The sequence below is a fragment of the Leuciscus leuciscus genome, assembly GCF_965113295.1.
Source record: "Leuciscus leuciscus genome assembly, chromosome: 12".
Classification (NCBI taxonomy): domain Eukaryota; kingdom Metazoa; phylum Chordata; class Actinopteri; order Cypriniformes; family Leuciscidae; genus Leuciscus; species Leuciscus leuciscus.
In genome coordinates, this window is record NC_138736.1 from 29,455,237 (window position 1) to 29,462,119 (window position 6,883).

Below are 6,883 nucleotides of genomic sequence, written 5' to 3' on the forward strand. Positions count from 1 at the left end.
GGCTATAATTAATGTTTAAAAAAAAAAATTGAGACACCAGTAGCTGTATTAATATAATATTAATGTAATACTGCAATAATACTGGCCTTCATTCATAAAAAAAGATGCATTAAACAAGTATTTAAAATTGACTGTTTTTATGTTGTTTCTACATTAATTTGGAGATTACTGTGAAATTAGTACATTGTAAAATATTAAAACTTATAAAAACGTATTAAAAACTTGTGTTTTAAAAAAAAGTGTGATTAATCTAGTTAATTTTTTTAATCGATTGACAGCACTATACACTCACCTAAAGGATTATTAGGAACACCATACTAATACTGTGTTTGACCCCCTTTCGCCTTCAGAACTGCCTTAATTCTACGTGGCATTGATTCAACAAGGTGCTGAAAGCATTCTTTAGAAATGTTGGCCCATATTGATAGGATAGCATCTTGCAGTTGATGGAGATTTGTGGGATGCACATCCAGGGCACGAAGCTCCCTTTCCACCACATCCCAAAGATGCTCTATTGGGTTGAGATCTGGTGACTGTGGGGGCCATTTTAGTATAGTGAACTCATTGTCATGTTCAAGAAACCAATTTGAAATGATTCGAGCTTTGTGACATGGTGCATTATCCTGCTGGAAGTAGCCATCAGAGGATGGGTACATGGGGGTCATAAAGGGATGGACATGGTCAGAAACAATGCTCAGGTAGGCCGTGGCATTTAAACGATGCCCAATTGGCACTAAGGGGCCTAAAGTGTGCCAATAAAACATCCCCCACACCATTACACCACCACCACCAGCCTGCACAGTGGTAACAAGGCATGATGGATCCATGTTCTCATTCTGTTTACGCCAAATTCTGACTTCTCAAATTCTGAATGTCTCAGCAGAAATCGAGACTCATCAGAAAGGCAACATTTTTCCAGTCTTCAACTGTCCAATTTTGGTGAGCTCGTGCAAATTGTAGCCTCTTTTTCCTATTTGTAGTGGAGATGAGTGGTACCCGGTGGGGTCTTCTGCTGTTGTAGCCCATCCGCCTCAAGGTTGTGCGTGTTGTGGCTTCACAAATGCTTTGCTGCATACCTCAGTTGTAACGAGTGGTTATTTCAGTCAAAGTTGCTCTTCTATCAGCTTGAATCAGTCGGCCCATTCTCCTCTGACCTCTAGCATCAACAAGGCATTTTCGCCCACAGGACTGCCGCATACTGGATGTTTTTCCCTTTTCACACGATTCTTTGTAAACCCTAGAAATGGTTGTACGGGGAAATCCCAGTAACTGAGCAGATTGTGAAATACTCAGACCGGCCCGTCTGGCACCAACAACCATGCCACGCTCAAAATTGCTTAAATCACCTTTGTTTCCCATTCTGACATTCAGTTTGGAGTTCAGGAGATTGTCTTGACCAGGACCACACCACTAAATGCATTGAAGCAACTGCCATGTGATTGGTTGATTAGATAATTGCATTAATGAGAAATTGAACAGGTGTTCCTAATAGTCCTTTAGGTGAGTGTATATGTATATATATATATATATATATATATATATATATATATATATATATATAGAGAGAGAGAGAGAGAGAGAGAGAGAGAGTAAATACTTTGTTACAAAAATAATATATACATAATTATTTCATGCATGGTTTCATTGTGTTTTTGGTTCAGTCCTGTGTAACCTGATTTTCCTGAGTTGTCATCATTAGTCATCCATTTCACCTGTTGTGTCTTAATTATCTCATTAGCTCCCTTTGTTTGATCCATCTAAGTTCTGTTTTTCTGCCTTTCAATGTCCGTCTTTGTCAATGTATAACCTGTGTACGTTTATTCTATCTTCTGAGTTTATGCTATTAAAGTTTGTTTCCTTGAACTTTTCCTTGTCGTGCGATTTCTACATTACCACGATTCCTGACAATAATAAAACAACAATTAAATGCTGTTCTTTTGAAAAAAATTGTATCACGGTTTATACAAAAATATCAAGCAGCACAACTGTTTTTAACATTGATAATAAGAATTGTTTCTTTAGCACCAAATCAGCATATTAGAATAATTTCTGAAGGATTATGTGACACTGAAGTCTGGAGTAATGACTGCTGAAAATTCAGCTTTGCCATCACATGAATAAATTATATTTTAAAATAGAAAACAGATATTTTATACTGTAATAATAGTTCACAATATAACACAACCTTGGTAAGCATTAAAGAATTCTTTCAGAAAAATCTCACCGACTCCAGACTTTAGTGTAGCCTATATATTTAGTTAGGTAGAAGGTGAGTATTAATTAAATTAAACTTTTTATGATTTCCAAGAAAAGGAGCGAGGTCCGCTTTCATGTTACCAAATTGACTACCCATAGTTCTACAATGACACTATTGCCACAACATGCTTTATTGTGTAAACTTAACTCATCTGATTCACCCCCACACGCGTTTTCATCCTCAAGTTGTAACTTTTAAAATATTTTCTCATATTAGAAACATCAAAACATTCCCAGTAAGACGTGTGAATGACATTCTGCATGTGTAAATCTTCAAGTTTATATCACAATCAAAATGTCCTGATTAGGTCCTGTTTGAGATAAGATTTTAAATTGAGCTCATATTTTGGCAGTGCAATCAAAAGTCAGAGATTTCAATAGGAACTACTGGAATTCAAATTGTTTTAAAAAAAGAATAGAAATAAAACATATTCCAGTGATCTGATTTGTTTACTTTTTTCCTTAAATATGATTCTTAGGAGAAACATCAGAGACCAAATTCATTTATTTATTTTTTAACCAGCTAACTGGTACTAATTTTTTTTATTACTTATCTGAAAGTCAGCACAACATTGACTGGTTGATAAAAATATTGTTGCAGGAACAACAACGGATGTTGATCCAGGAGCATGTCGTGTTTGTGTAAATCACATGAAGCTTCAGGCTTAAATGCTATATCATAGTATCTTAAATTACACATACCATCATTTACACTTAAACAAAACTGTAACTTTTAAGACTACAGTGCCCTCTTAGAAAAAAAGGTTCCATGGGGTTATATGCAGAACCCTATAGTTTTTGACTCAATTTAAAAAATATTTTATGCCAGAAATGTTCTATATAAGGAGAAACGTCTTAAATTGTTTGCATAATACTTTTTGTTTAGCAGATTATTTAGTGTTTGTCAAGTTATAAAGTATGTTCACAAGCTCTTTAATTCATAACATTTAATTGAAGTTAAAATTTTTAAAAAGGTCTTCCAGTATACAGCAAAATAAATGCGTGTTTGTTCTTTAACACATTGTACGCTCATGTATTTTCTGAAAGCATACAGGGAGTAAAATGTCTATGAAAGTGATACACTACTCATCCTTGTGAGTCATCCTTTTATAATTCCATCAACGCAAACAGACCGCAAGTATTTTCCCAAATCCGGATTCAAACCTAAAACGAAAGGATCAACATTTAGTTAACAGAAACCATGTTCTAAAGCATGACAGCGACGTTTGATTGATTTGATTTGACAATAAAATCCACATAACGGGTGTGTCCCGTGTAAATGCAGGTCAATGCAGGTTCATGGTGTTCTGACCTTCATCTAAATCAGCTGTAAAATGTACTTTCCTGCAAGCTGAGAAGTCCTTCACTGGTAACAGTAAATATTAGCAAGCCACTCAGGAGGCTTGTTAATGGCCAAACCCTCGTTCCTGTGACACAACCAGTTTCACGAGGCCTGTAAAGTCAAAATATTACAGTGTGTTCCACCTTGGGGCTGAACACGGGCTGAAAGAAATACGCTAAGAGTGCATTCAAATCTTAAGTTTGTCGCTTTCTTGTTTAAAATTTGCTGCCATAACAAAGTTAGTTAAAAAAAAAAAAGGGAAAGAAAAGGATAAAGAGTCTACATTTTTGAGTCTGTGAAGGAAGTCACAGACTTCTCTCTGTGCTAAAAAATAAATGATGCTTTATGGGCATGCATGACAAAGGTGCATTTAGCTATCGTTTTTAACACTTCATATTCCCTTGGTTTTTGACATACTGTGTGTGTTTAAAAAAAAAGCTACTCTGAAACAAGCCTTGAAGTTTATCTGCTTTTCGGGTTTGCTACGGGTTGCAGTATCACACACTCGGCGGTCTGTCAAAAGGAATGCATTACCTCTCTTAACTGTTAAATAAAAGAATTCCTCTATATTAAACAGAACAAAAAACAAAGCAGACAATACTGTCTGTGGCCTGTTTTATGATGTACACAAATGTTGTCTGGAACAAACAAAACAAATGGGAGGATGTCACAAATTATGCCAAATAGTGCATAAAGGATTGCATCTTTATGCTTTTATTGCAATACATTTACATCAAAATTCATATTTTTTTTATATGTGACCCTGGACCACAAAACCAGTCAAATGGGTCAATTCTTTGAAATTGAGATTTGTACACCATATGAAAGCTGAATAAATACGCTTTCCATTGATGTATGGTTTGTTAGGATAGGACAATATTTGGCTGAGATACAATTTGATCATCTGGAATCTGAGGGTCCAAAAAAAAAAAAGGATAATTTTGACACAATGTATTGTTGGCTATTGCCAAAAATATATTCATGCTACTTGTGACTGGTTTTGTGATCCAGGGTCACATATAAGGCATTGTAGAGTAAACCACACAAAAGATGACGTCCTCAAAGCGTCTGAGCCAGCATGGAACAATGTGTTATACTACCCTCAAGCCTTATTATTTATGTAAATGTTTTCTACCTCTATATCATAGCCAAACCAAAACCTTTGTAAACCATGAACTCTTGGGATCCCTCTTGGCATAACATTTTGAAGTGTAAAGATGACACTGCAACACATTACATAGCACTTTTGCATAGATGGATATACCATTATATACAAATTTGAATTGTGTATTCAGAAAAATAGTGGTTTAGGGACAGAAGTGAATACATTACAGTCTAAATGATGACTTAAACAATGTTTCTTTAAAATAGACACATCTACTCAATGAATTCATGAATGGGAGGATTTTTTAAACAAATAGCCCTAATTTAATAAACATATTTTAATAAAAATAATAAATGTATTTATTAAATAAACCATGAAATACAAATATGTGCAAATGTTTATTTCATTATATATATATATATATATATATATATATATATATATATATATATATATATATATATATATATATATATATATATATATATGAAGAGTTCAGATGCAAAAGCCTCTAAGTGCCATCTGAAATTTTGTTCTAGAATGATCATTTTTATCAAGCTCGTATATTTAAGTTCAGTAATTTCACTTAAATGGCAATGAAAATGACCTATTAATTGCCATTTAAGTGAAATTACTGAACTTAAATATACGAGCTTGATAAAAATGATCATTCTAGAAGAAATTTTCAGATGGCACTTAGAGGTTTTTGCAACTCTTCATATATATATATATATATATATATATATATTATTATATACTCTGTGACTAAGAATCAGAGGCCTTTACAGTATTAAAAATCAAGGATCTAACGTTCGATTGTACATTTTACTTTGCGATTTGCATTTGGGTTGTAAAAAACATTATCAAAAGGTAAATAAAGTGGCACGAAAAGTGGGGGGATTGTGTGTACTTGTCTTAAATGAAACTACTTTTAAATAACATACTTTTACATTTTGTGACCTACATTAATAGATTTCTTCAAACAGATCAATGCATGAATCTATTACATTTGTCTGTCTTTGTCTGAAATCTGTCTTTGGCACAGGATTCATTTTAAAATAGGCCAGAAGAAAAATATAGGAACAGACAATGAGTATGAATTTCTGATAGCATAGAGTCCTATAAACACAGATCCATGGGGGTTATGGAGGCCAGTCAGACGTTTCTTCCGGTGTTATGAGGGGAGAAGGTGTTTTTTACTTCAAACACAAACAAATGAACTGGACAATATGAACTTGCCATTATAATGCAATAATTTCTATTTCCATATAGGTCCAAGTCATGAATTGATGTCTTAATAATAACTTATAACGCAACCACTGTTAATTTGTATCAACAATGGTTGCATTTTATAAACAGACAAACTAGAAATAGAAATTAGGTGTTTAAGATCTTTTTAATGTATTTACTACAAATAAAAAGTTATAATAATTTTTTTCCCAAAATATCAAAATACATTTGGAGCAAAATTGTTTTAACACTTATTTTCTGATAATATGTCAAATTCTTAACCCTATTAACAATCTACAGTATCTAAAAAAAAAAGAGGTTTATGCTTAAAAGAAGGGAAAAAACTAAATAATCAATTGCCAAATAAACTTAATTCAATTAATTTTATTTAAAAAATGAATCCAGTAAACTTATCTCATTTGAAGGTTGTTTAGATATTTCCACTGGAAAACAAAACAATCATAAAGGTCAAATGAATAAATAATCAAAAGTGATAAAACTGAATAAAACCTTAAAACCATTCCCAAAAGTGATGTCCGGCCTGGGAAAAATTAGATCTTCAATCTTTATTAAAATATATATTTTTAAATGTTTTTTTATTTATTTTGTAATAATATTACGCAGTTGTGCATGCATAACGCAATGAAACATGCCAAATTGTGCGGACATAATTTTTGGCCAGGCTGAAATACAAAGAAATTTTGAACAGATGCAAAAACAAGAGAGAATTAAATATGAATAACTGATTATGTTGTAGTCAATGTCTACTTTTTCCTGTGAGCTTTTCTATGCATTTCTTTGCATAGTAAAATAAAACCTGTAGCTGTAGTTTTCTTTCTTTTTTTTTGCCAAATACATAATAACCAAGTTTAGCGTTTTGTTCTTCCATCATATTTAAAATAAAATAAAATAAAAAATTTGTACAAATATTTTCCTCATATTTTAATGGT